Below are 13,894 nucleotides of genomic sequence, written 5' to 3'. Positions count from 1 at the left end.
CACAAAGAGGTTTGCAAGGTTTGGCAAGAACACAAGTGTAATCATCCCCTCCCACCTCAAATGTCCAAAGCATATTATGCCCTGCAATCTTGTTAACAAAGTAGATGCATTTCTTGTTTACCTCAACTGCAAGTCGATTTGGTGGATAGCAACAAATAGAGGTTTTTTTTCCATCCCCACCCGAGGTCAATGCAAATGTGGCCACAATTTTTGAGATTGAAGAGAAGGAATGTCTTGAGGTAAAAGAAATAGATGCTTAATGAGAAGAGGAGGCAACCAAACTCGATGCTGCCATCTTTAGGGAAAAAATAGTTATTGAAGAGCCCATTGAAGAGGTGCCCAAATCAGAGTCTTCCCTCACAATGCTCACCCTTCCATCCTACCATTTCAATGGAAAAGACTATATTCCTCTCCACCATATCCAACACTTGTTAAACATTGGAGAGGACTATTGTCTTGCAATTATTGCAAAAGGTTGTGAAGTTGCCAAGGGTTTTGTTGCTATAGAGGATGAAGCCCAAGATGAAATTTTGGCACTTGATTTTCAAACATCAACAGACTCATTTGTTGAGACCTCTAATCTTCTTCCCTTGTCCATGAAAAGGGTTGAAGAGGAAGCACTAGCCTTGAAAGATGAGGACTTTGAGGCAAGGCTTATGGAGCTTGGAATTGAGAATTTTGGAAGGGCAATTAAATTGCAGAAGCTCGATGGTAGTTTCAAGGAGATGCAAGGATCTGCAGATTTAGAGAGTAGAATTGCAATTGAAGATGAAATGCAAAAGTTTTATATAATTGCTCTTCAAAAATTTGTTTCCAGTTATTTTTGTTACTACTTGTCAATGTTTTTATTTCCATATTTTTGTAAATCAAACTTCTTGGTGAGGATGATTTCCTTGGGAGAGCAAGAGGATCAAGGGGGGTGTCAAATGAAGGAACATCAAGGAAGGATACCCATGCTCTCATGCATTACTTACCCAAGCTTGACAAGGATGTATTTTGTGGTTTCATGCCCAATTCTTTGAAGACCCACAACTATCCCTATTTGCACCGAAGGTTCTTTCAAAACTCATGGGATACCATCCTTCTTTAGATGAATTCCAATAAGATCTTGCTTATTGAGAGAGCAACTAGCTTAAGAATGTTTGGCTATGCTTATGGCTTTAATGCCCCTAGATCATGATATTTTCTTTGTTACTCTAGCTATGCACTTGTAGTAAGAGAGAAGGATGTCAAGGTGCTTGAGGGTTATAAAAGAAGAAATTTTCTTAGGTAGAGAGGAGACATGCCAGAGGAAAGCAATGTAAAGAGAGTTAAATTTATTGTCTATTCAGTGAAAATGAAATTGTACAAAAAAATTTAATATTAGAAAGTACAATGTTGTGGCCAATCTTCAATTGTATTTCTAGGTTCCTCTCTGGAAGTTGATTGATCATTTGAAGTATCTACTTGTAGATTTCTTGTTATCTTCATTCTTTGAAGTTGTCTCTTGTAAAACCAATTAAATACTTATTTAAGAGCATTGCTTCTTCTTATTCCACCTCCCTTTCTTGCACATCTAAAGAATCAAGTACATGCTTGGTAATGTGATTTCTCCATTCCTTGTGTGTTCCATTTAGCTAGGGGGCCTTCCTTTGCAAACTAAGGGCCGTGTAAATAGAGTATGTAGTGCAAAATAAAACAATGTGTTAGTGAGGAGGTACAATAATTGTGACACTAACAAATCTCACCAAGTAAAAAGTCATGTCTCTTTTACTCCCCAAGCATCTTTGATTGATGTTACCAAAAGATTTATTACCTAGTTGAAGTCCTTTGCATATGTTGTTGTGGCTACCTACTATCTTAGTACCTACAAGAATTCATTTAACCTCTTCCACAACTCCGTTTTTTTGTTGGCTACATTTGGTGAATTGTTCACGTAGAAAGTTATGAGGTAGAGTTCTTTCCAACACTCCCACATTGCATTCACATGTTTACTATCATGGTTGCTTAAAAATTTTCTAGCTTTTCCTCTTGGCATTAAAACATCCTAGAGAACATCTCCTATGGATTTCTACTAGTTTGAGTCTTTCTTCAAATAGACATTGCCATCATGGAAGCCCATCTTGGATAGCAAAGCTTCACATTTTTCTCTACATTTTTTGGGGATCTTTTTTGGCTTTATTGAGTGTGCATAATCCGAATGTAAGCAAAGTGATTTGTCCAAATTTCTAATTTCTACATGAAATGTACAAATATGTACAATTTGGAGTTGTATTGGTAGAAATTGGATCCCAAATATTGCATGATGAATAATAAGATAAACTAACATTGCACCTTGAGGAAGGTTTTCCAATGTCACTTTTTACCACTCAACCTATTGTTTGTAAGCTTGCCATATAGTTCAAACAAGGGTATGTTGTATTGGCGACTTACACATACCAAACATACATTTCAAGACTTTCAAATCAACATGTAAGCGCCATTCAACTATGAAGGCCCCCAACAAAATCTACATGGAGTAGTTCACCTACACTCTGGCTTTCTATAACATTAGGAATGTTTTATGCAAGAAAAGCTGCTTGAATACAACACAACTCTCATCTAGCACTACAATAGATCCAATAACTGCATTTATGATTCCACCTTGTAATTTGGCTTGTCTCTTTTACCTTGGCTTTAGTCTAGGGCTCTATTCATCAATGAGATACTAATTCTTTCAATTTTTTGTTTTTTTCAATATGAGCCTCATCAAGCTTCACTACAAATTTAAGTCTCCCCTAGCACTCAATTTCAATGATTCCATAATATTGTACCGTAGCCATCTGAACTCTTTTGACATCCATCCATACACTGTTAAAAGCATTATACTCAAAATAAGGTTTTCTGGTACCTTTTACATAGGGCATGGTTCCTTTAGTATGGTAACACTCACCAAATTATTTTGGTATTTGCTCATTTAGGGAGAACCTTACTTTTCCTACATTGTGAGGCATAGGCAACCCAAAGGCTCTAAACTTGTTATGTTTTAAATTTTGAAACCAAATGCTAGAGATTGCTATGTATCCCCTTCTTCTTACTTCAACTATATCACAACACTCTTGGATCTGTGAGATGGGTTAACCAATGATTTTATATCTTTCAACAAATCTTGAAGGACATATTTCTTTAGAAGATGGTTTTCTCATAGCCTAAGAAGCGTTGAAATGACAAATTTGTTCATTACATCATTCACAAATTGTAAGTGATTATATCTGTCTTTCAAGTTCAGTTATCTGGATTTCCTTTTTACATAGTGCATTTTTTATGTAAAAGATAGATGATAAATGATGGTTATGTGTTTCACATAGCCTTGAACAATACCCCACTAAACCATTGACCCCATATTCGATAAATATAATCAAGTCATGTGCCGAATGAAATGGTGAATATCTTCCAGTAAGTGGATCTTTTGGGTAAATACTTCCATCTATCCAAATATTAATATGCATTTTTCACTCGTCGTGAATTCTGTTTGCCTTTTTTGCATCTTTTAGAGACATTTGAGTTACATTCCTTGTAGTTGCATAGTCTTGATTGAGCTTGATTTTCATATCAAATTTAGGGGTGTTACTTGAAGAAGACATTGTAATGAGTTATAAGCTTGGAAGAGACAAAAGAAATGACAAAATTGGAACTGTAATGAAGCTTTGAGACTTGATGTAAGGTACTTTGAAGATACTTTCAATAACTCAAACATTGCTACATATATAAATACACACCAAATGTGTGGGAAATAATTTACCTTATGTGCATACCAACAACTTATTTGATGTACATGGATACAAGTGGGAAAAAACATATCAACCTCAACCTAGGAGGCCTAGAGGGACAAGGGGGTCAAATGGTATAGATGTTCTTGTTAGAGAAGGGCTATGAGATGTGGTCCATGTGAGAGATATGAAAGTAAGATACATGTGGATTACAATGCACACAGATACACCTAAGGATATTTATATCACAGTATATTAGTTTCCCCTAGCATACTCTAGATTTTCCACTAGACAAAGATCCTCATAGGCATCACTTTATATGGATATCATGAGATTCTCAAGTATCGAGGATATGTTATTGGTAGGATATTTCAATGCTCACATAGGGAATTGCCAATCCGTTTTCTATGACACAAGATGTGATGTTTTGAGAGCTTGCATTGGATGAGGTGGGATTACTCAGATCTACCCAAGATAGAGAGTTAATAGAATATGGAACACACCTACTAGCATTGTGGAGTGCACATAATTGAGCTATCCTTAATGGACTACCATAATGGCAAAATTTAGACAATTTGGGAGCGAATACTATGGATTACTTGATTGGTTCACCAAGCTTAATACAATATGTATCATGACTTTTGAGATCTCAACAGACCAATTGGCTTAGCAGTAGACCACGCTATCTTGACCTTCACATCGACATATGGTCATGTACAAGAGGGAGAATCATATGTTCTTAGGTTCCCATATTATGAATTTATATAGGAAACCTCACATGTATACAATACTACAATATGAAACTCAATGATGGTGTGTTTGATTTGTAGACTCCACTGGTCCAGGATGAGTTTACGAGACATCTAGTGAAAATACTACGTACTTTAATAGGCAATGTCTTCCCACATAGTGCCATCCGCTATATGCGACCAAGATGCTCAACCCCACAAATAGTTGGTACAATTATAATTATAGAGAGGCACTTGCATCTCTCCAATGAGAAATAAAATTTGATATATATACACGTGCATATGCTCGTACACTTTTTAGATACCCATGTGGAAAAAGAAATGAGAATACTTGGCTAGATTGAAAATAGAGATGTACCCTATGTTTTTGGGACAAGAAAGCAAAAGAGCATGAAAAGTCTTCATGAGATCCAACCATCAATATAAATTACTAAACCTAAGGATTGGTATAATTATGGTTGCATGCTCTACAATGTTCCACTTTAAGAACTTATGACTTTCCCCGCAGCTCAAGGTTGACATACTACAATTCTTTCTCAAAAAAGAAAGTGACACATGACATATGGAAGTTAAATAATGGGATAACTCATGATCATGATGACTTAGTGTTTGAAGACTTTCCACATGCTCCTTAGCACCAATGATAGCTAGCTCATATTTTAATAGAATAGTTTGCCATAGATTTCTAGCTAACTAGTTAGATCATACGATTGTACCACTCTTCAAGAGTAGAGACCCACAAATAGCTAGTAATTGGAGGGCAATTATGATTGGTGCTAGATAAGATATATGGACCTATTATGGAGCAAGCATTGAGTGATTTTGTTGAGATGCATAACATGATATTGACAAGTCAAACTGGTTTCAGAAAAGGGTGTACCACACTCAACCATATCTATACTCTAAGGACGATTATTGAGGAAGGTCCACCATGCAAGAAAAATGCATATTGTCGCTTCATGGATTTTCACAACGCATTTGATATGATGCCACATGCCAAAATCATGAAGAGATTGTAGGATATTGGTGTCCCCAAGGAGATACACTACAGTATCTATGCTTTATACAAGACTGTGATAGGTAGAGTATGAGAATCAATGAGTATCTCAAAGGCATTTAAGAGCACTATCAAAGTGAAACCAGAATGTCCACTCTCGCCCACTTTGTTTGGGATCTATATAGATGAGGTATTAGATTATATTGATAGGGGAGGAGGAGCTGGATCCAATTTAGTTTGTGTGTTAATATTGATATAGCTTTATATCAATCACTTTATGTTTATATTTGACTCACCCAAGGGACTATAGAGACATTTGGATGCACTACATGCCTTGTGCAAAGATAATGACCTTAAGGTGAATGTTGAGAAAACAAAAGCTATGATAGGTGAGAAGGATTGATGCTTGCTTGGAAGAGCTATGGCAAGAGAGCAAGAGCAAGAAAGAGAGAGACACAAAATGGGAACTCCAACAGTCACAATGTGTGACCGGGCCTTCCTTTATTCAAATTGTCACTAAAAGAATAAAGAATAAAGTGACAGTTTCGGGCGCCGGCTAGCTACATTGTGCAGTGGTGGGTACTGTCAGTGTAGTAATACGCAGGTGGCTAGACAGAGGCACCTTTACCCCTAACAAGATCCCACTTAAAGGCGAATTTTCCCCAATGAGGAGTGAAAAGAAAAAGAAAAAAGACATTACAATATACACATGTACAATAGGATGAGGAAAACTGTCATCTCATCCAACGGCCATCAATCTCTTGAGGAAGGAAAAACGCTCAGTAGTGAGGCTTTTCATGAGCAGATCTATAGGATTTCTGTCAGTGGAGATCTTGATAAGGTCAACAAACTTGTCCTCCATGACCCCACGTATGAAGTGATACCTCACCTCAACGTACTTCATCTTCCCATGAAAGACTGGATTCTTGGCTAGCTGAATAGCACTCATAGAATCCAAATGCAACGTAGGTATAGCATCAATCCCAAGGTCATGAACCAAACGGCCCAACCATGTGGCCTCCTTGCAAGCCTCAGTGGCTACAACATAATTGGCCTCAGTGGTAGATAGAGCTGTACACTTCTAAACCCTGGACATCCAAGAGACAGCACCTCTAGCATAGGTGAATACATAGCCAAAAGTGGACTTCCTACAATCTGCATGTCCTGCATAATCAAAGTCTGTGTATCCCACAACTCCTATATCCTAGACACCATAGGAAATACACATATCTACTATGCCCTTCAGGTATCTCATGATACCCTTCACGGCATCCCAATGCTTCTTGCCAAGTGTATCCATATAGTGTGCCACAACACCAACTGTAAATGCAATATATGGACGAGTGGCTATCATGGCACACATTAAAGTGCCCACTGCTTATGCATAAGGGATCTTGGCCATCTCGGCTCTCTTCTCATTTGTCTGTGGACAAATGAGCTGACAAATGAGCTGATTGTCTCACAGGCCGATTGTCTGTGCACAATCGGCCTGTGAGACCTTCACATAAGAAGGTAATGGACAACCAATAGGCTTTACGTCCGACATGCAAAAATGCTCAAGGACTTTATGAATGTACTCCCTTTGTGAGAGATACAGTAGTCCCTAATACTTGTTGCGCTTAGTGCGCATACCAAGAATGTGAGAGGCCTGTTCCAAATGCATCATCTCAAAGCTCTTCTTCAGCTAAGATTTAAGAGCATCAAGCTCATCATGAGCTTTCCCTGCTATCAGCATTTCATCCACATAAAGTACTAAAACAAGCAATGAGCCATCATGGGCTTTCTTCGTGTAAAGACACATATCCATAGCACTCCTATTGTAGCCATGTGACTGCATAAAGACATCAAACTTATGATACCACTCCCTAGGTACCTACTTCAAGCCATAAAGACTTTTGTTCAACTTGCACACTAGGTGCTCCCTACTAGGTTCTGCAAAGCCCTTAGGCTACTCCATGTATATCTCATCATGTAAACCGCCATGCAACAATGCAATCTTGACATCCATCTAACACATGTCCAAGTCAAGCTACGCGACTAAGGCCAAAACCAAGTGTAGGGTGGTCATCTTGACCACAAGAGAATAGACTTCATCAAAGTCAACTCTATGCTTTTGTTTAAAACCCTTACCAACAAGTCTTGCCTTATAAGCCAGCTTGGGGTTTCTAGGAGTACTTTTCAGCTTGTACACCCATTTGCACGACAAAGTATTTTTGCCCTTAGGCAATGCCACCAAATCCTAAGCCATATTCTTGTGTAGGGAGTCCATCTCAAACTACATAGCCCTCTCCCAGGAGTGACTATCACCCCTGCGCATAGCCTCATCATAGGTGAAAGGCTCTCCTGCACCTCGATCAATGGCGCAACATCACAAGAACTAGCTATAAGTATGTACTCCCCATCGGAGTCATCAGTCTGCATGACATTTATCTCCTCTATTTTTATACTAGATTTTGCAGGTACCATGCTGCGATCAGAGGACTTTTCCTGTACTTTGTCTTTCCCCTTATCTTTGCGCTTCTCATTGCGCAATTCATGACATTGTGGGCGTATATGATCCTTCTTGCCGTAATGATGACATGTCACATTAGCATTTCTCCCACGACACTTGTTGCGCGACTTACCACGTGACTTAGACTTAAACTCCTGCGAGTCTCTCCCATGTCCATACCCACGGTCATTCTTACCATCTCTGCCTCTAACAATCAAAGCATGCGACACATAAGATGCATCCAAGTTCTTACGGTTGATCTCTTCTTGCATAAGAGCACTCTCTACATCAGGCAAGTTCAAAATAGTAGCAGGAGCACATAAGGCAGTGTGGAATACATCCCATGACTCACTCAAAGTCCTAAGCAAAAACAATGGAACCTCATCATTGAAGGTAATGCTCTGCGAAGTCAAGTTCTTGAGAATAGCATGGAATTGGCTCAAATAAGCAGACATCGTCATTTTCTCCTTCATGCACAAGTCCATAAGTTGCTTCAGCCAATACATCTGACTTGCTGGAATTTTCTTGCCATAGAGATTTTTTTTAAAATCCCAAAGCTACCAAGCACTCTGTGCTTCCTCAACCACATTCTAATGCACCTATTCAGTGAGAGACAAGATGAGGATGGACTTGCATAACTCATCAAGCTCATCCCATTCATCATCGGTCATAGTTTTAGGCTACTCGCCATGCATCCTTAGTGGCTTTATCTACGATTTTTGCACTAATACCTGTCAAACTTGGCTCTTCCAATAGGCATAATTCATACCATCAAGATTAGTGATGTTGAAGATAGCACTCCCGGTGGAAAAAGATGCCATACTGCAAGCCGAAACTGTGCAGATTGTTCAAAACTACTTGTTGTAAACTGTAGAAAATGACCAAAAAACCACTAAAACCAAGGCAAAATGGCAAGAAATGAGTATTTAATGATGCTTTCCACTAAGTATCATCAAAAGTACAAAAAACGAGGATGATTCGGCATGAAAAATACATCACACTCCAGAGATATATGCTTGCTGTAATTTATGACAGCATTGTACAATGAGAGCTTGCATTAGGCAAAACCCAATATTCAAAGTCAATCACTAATTGTCAATGCAAAACCACCATCAAGCGGGTATCAACAAGCATGTAATAGTCAAACTGACATGATCCAACATCCAAGCATGTCAGACTAAGTCCGTCAGTAAAGTTAGTACAGTCCCCAATCAACAGGGCAAAATGTACATACCACTGCCAAGACCTAACACAAGTCAGTGTCTACTTAGTAAATACAAAGCCGAATCAGCCCAAGTACATCTACACATGGACCAAGGTATATCAAACATACATTATCCACAAGGAGATCCTAGTCTCAAGTATCCAAAAGCTCAATATGCATAGCTCACACTACTGCTCAATGTTTGATAAGCGTACAAAGACACTCCCATTGGCACAAAAGTTGTAAGTGTCATGCAAATAAGCTCAAACAAATCATGTAAGAGCACCAGTGATGGAGTATCCAAGATCATACATCAATAAGACATCTAGAGCATATGAGCAGTCAAGTATCCAATGATAGCATCCAATGTCATGAAGACAATCCCAATCAATTGACGAGAGCCAAAGCAAGACCAACATAAGCTCTAGAATATCCAAATTCAAGCCCAAACAAAGTTCCAGCAGCATTCAAGTCCAAACAATGTAACTAGCATGTGTAGGTAACATAAGCATCAAGCATGTACCAACAACGGGTCATACATAGACCATATGTATAACCTCTGTCACAAAGCATGCCAGTGTAGACCAATGTCAAGGAAATGTCAGCCAATACGGAGCTCAAACGAGGCTCAAAATACATTCCTGAACCATCCAAAGCATTTTCCAACCTTCATTTGCATCCCAATAGTCATATGAAACACCCAAGAAGCAGGACAGTAGGCAAAGCATAAAGTGACTAAATAAGCTTCAGTCTTGGAGTGTACAACAGTGATTTACTGTGTAAAATTGAGTATTTCAGGCCATTAAATCAACTCCAAATGATGGCCAATCAATAGGCATACATTCCCCAAACATTCGAGGACCACACTCGGGACCATCCGGGCATAATCAAGTATCAAATGACCATGTAGCATAAGTATAAAGTGCGACAAAAGGGGGCTGACCTATTTTGGGTTGCTTGTGGACTGTGTAAAATAGTCAATGGCTGAGAAAATTCAGCCCCAAAAGCATCTCACATCATAGACATACCTTCCCCTAGTATTTGGGGAGCATTCGGGACCAACAGGGCATCAAATGTCAATGCCAAAGTGATCCAAACATAAAATGCTAATGTAGCAATGTTGTGGACTGCTTGTAAACTGTATATAACAGTCCCAAACCTGAAGTAAATCACATCAATGCTCAATGCCAAGGCTCGGGATCAAATGCTAAGCATAAACCAAGTGTATAGTGCCAAAATGAGGTTGCCAATGAGTGCTAAGGAAGGACTGAAGTAAAAAACGAATTTTTTTGCAGTCCCTTCCTGCTGTACCCTACAAACTGAAAGAAACACTCAAAAGAATGCTTCAATACCTTTGAAGGAATGCCCTAAGGGTGCCCAAATGGGCTAGGTAGGTGCTCGGGAAGACGCGGAGTGATGGGAGCTCGAGAGAGTCGACTATGGCTGCCGAGAAGGAGACCCAATGAGTGTAGGTAATCAATAGGAAGCTAAAGGAGTCACGGACCAAGCTTGAATGCTCAAGCAACCACACTCTAATACGAGTTGAAAGGTGAGAAGGATCGAAGCTTGCTTGGAAGAGCTATGGCAGGAGAGCAAGAACAAGAAAGAAAGAGACACAAAATGGGAACTCCAATAGTCACAATGTGTGACCAGGCCTTCCTTTATTCAAACTATCACTAAAAGAATAAAGAATAAAGTGACGATGATGGGCGCCCGCCACGTGCAATGTGCAGTGACAAGTACTATCAGTGTAGTTATTCAAGGGCAGCTAGGCAAAGACGCCTTTACCCCCAACAAGCTATGGTATTCTATACCTCAATCACTCGGCTGAAGAGATTTGAGCATCACTTTACTTTGGGTAGGGAGCCCATGGAGTCTGTTAAACAATTTGTAAACTTGAGAATCATTTTTAAAGGGCCATAATTTTCTTGCATGGAGACATGAGAAACTCGACTAGCACGAGTGTATGGGGCATTGGATGTATTAGAGAGAGTGTGTACGCATACTCTTCCATGAACTAGACACCAAATTGTGGCTTCTTCGATACATTGGTTACACCTACACTCCTCTATGGCATAGCCATTTGGGGCCCAAGTTGAGAAGACAATAATTGATAGACTATGACAAACATTCTATGATGGATGGGGAAGCACATAGAGTGACCATTAGACATGATGATATCACAAATTATATGAGCAAAGAGCTCAATTCCACAAAAGATCATCATAACAGAGATGGGGACAACAACTATCGTCTTTGAGGACCTACTCCAAGTAGTGACTTTCTTACATAGGTTATTGGAGTTATTGGAGCTACCTCATGATAGATATCCACGACTAGCATGAGTTGCATCTAGACAGTTAGCAATGGAGGGTGGTAGACATTGTTGGTATGCTTAGATGGATATATGGATGAGTTTGCACGGTCTATAGATTGACAGATTACCTACCTATTATTATAGCTTGGATTGCCCTACACTCAAGCTTAGCCGAGCTATATGGATACTCAGGTGTTGCCACATGGGTTACATAAAGCTATTTGTGGGTAGATTTGTACCTCAACACATCGCTGAAGGATTAAGACGGACAAATGGGAGGGTATGGAGACTAAGAACCGCTTGTACTAACTTTGTGACAAAGAGCCAAACATTGAGGAGCATCACATCTATCAATGTACAATATATTATGATATTCAAGGTGGATACCATTGTTTTTTTCGAGAGAGTTTCACTCTCTACCATATGTGATGTAGTTTGAGGTCAAAGATGTTTTGGATTTTTTCTCTTGGAGCTTCAAAGGCATAGAGCTACTATTCTATGAAATAGTAAGTTCCCCACATCTAGGCCTAATAAGACAAAGGGTTCCCACTAACATTTTCATTGCCACACAATTGAGCATGGGATCGACCACCATTGTTAACAAATAGCCACCAAGGCTACATCATAGAGGAGCTTCATCTTTAGAGGGTATCTCCTTGCATAAAGCATAGGCAACTCAATTTAGCAAGATGCTCACATCCACCCAGAAGGAGGCACAAACATCGTAATCATAGATAGGTTAGACAATAGAAGACACATGCCAAGGCATCTTGGCCACACAAAGCTAAGTTTCCACTTGAGAGTAACACTTCACTAAGGAAAAGAGATATTCTTCTTCTTCTTCTTATTCTTCTTCTTCTCATTCTTAGTAGTACCACTTATATCTGCACCATGGATATCTTCTTACAGAATATCTCCTCACATCTAGTCTCATAGACATATCTTTTATCTTGTAAGATGAGGGATACAATTATTTGTATGTATTGGTGTAGTCTCATAGGTGACAATGGCCTTTTAGAGATGTTAATATACTCTATGTTTGTGTGCATGCATGTGCGCGCGCGTGTGGACCGATGGATGTGGATATAGCACACATGTTTGCATGATTATATGAGTGTTAAAGTGCTAAATCTAATCTACATTCACATCAAGGGGGGACTCATCAACGTCACTTGCTCAATGAAGATGATATCCAAGACATCAAATGTAGCACCACTCAAGCCTACATACACTTTTTTTTTAACATTGACTTGGATATGGAAGCCCACTAGTAGACAAAGAGCTATGTATTATTTTGCAATTCATTACTTATGGCAGTGATTATAAGGATATGCATAACAAAGACAACAATATCAAGGAGTTCTAAATTCAAAACTCTATACAATTGAGCCCATGAGTACATCAACTCCTTATGAATTAATTGAATAGGAATCACCGCAATCTCTTTCCTTCCCTTACAAGGCTCACCCCAAAGTAAATCTTTGAAAAGACAACTTGTAGTAGTTAATAAGATAGAGGCAACAACTAAATATCTCCATGAGTTTTTGGAAGGCCAAGGTAACATTCTATAACTAAATTTCAGAGGACTTTTTGGGGTTGTTGAGAGAGAGAAAAGAGATAAAGAGAGAGATAAACACACACACACACACACACACATTTGTGTATGTATGTATATAGATGCATGTGTGCATGTGCATGCATGTGTGTGATGGGGGTATATTTTTGTAAATCATAAATGGGGAGGATTGTGAGAGCGATAGAGTGTGTGTGCATGCTTAAACTTTCTCCAAGTTCTATAAAACTTTATTTGAATTTATTATTTCATGATAGATTTGGATTGTTATACAAATGCCATGTATGATTTGATCAAATTCTAGGGCTTTGGTAGAAGCTCTAGTACGTTGGATAGATGAGGATGACATATCTAGAAGAAAAACTACGCAAAAGAGATTAATTTAAAGTACTTAAGGGCAATTTATTATGATGATGTAACTCTATGTGTATGTATATGCGTATGTGTGTGCGTGCTTGTGCATGTACATGCATGCATGTGTGCATGTGTGCATGCGTGCGTGTGTGTCCGTGCGTGCGTGCGTGCGTGTGTGTGTGTGTGTGATAACAAAGCAAGGAAATATTAATATGTATTATAACATCAATTGATACACGGTTCCTCTTGAATGGGTTACATTTGAATAAAACCAAGCATTACAAGGGATATTCTTGTAAGCTCATGTAGAGGACCAATAAGATACAAAAACTCAATTAAAATTGAGGAGAGAAAGGGAGATAGAGAAAGAGAGAGACATGTAGAGAGAGAGACAGAAAGAAAGAAAGAAAGAAAGAAAGAAAGAAACAAAGTTATATTAACGTCTACAACAGGCCAAGTTGGCCTATGAGACCAAAATGTT

General features: G+C 38.9%; 1 pseudogene; it reads right to left on the bottom strand.

Annotated features, from left to right (window-relative positions):
* Positions 1-1,362: 1,362 nt before the first annotated feature.
* Positions 1,363-2,017, bottom strand: LOC148017153 (uncharacterized; annotated as a pseudogene).
* Positions 2,018-13,894: the final 11,877 nt, after the last annotated feature.

The sequence above is a fragment of the Lygodium microphyllum genome, chromosome 22, assembly GCF_053477565.2.
Source record: "Lygodium microphyllum isolate KBCC chromosome 22, Lygodium_microphyllum_v1.1.10, whole genome shotgun sequence".
Classification (NCBI taxonomy): domain Eukaryota; kingdom Viridiplantae; phylum Streptophyta; class Polypodiopsida; order Schizaeales; family Lygodiaceae; genus Lygodium; species Lygodium microphyllum.
This window is presented reverse-complemented; position numbering and strand designations above follow the sequence as displayed.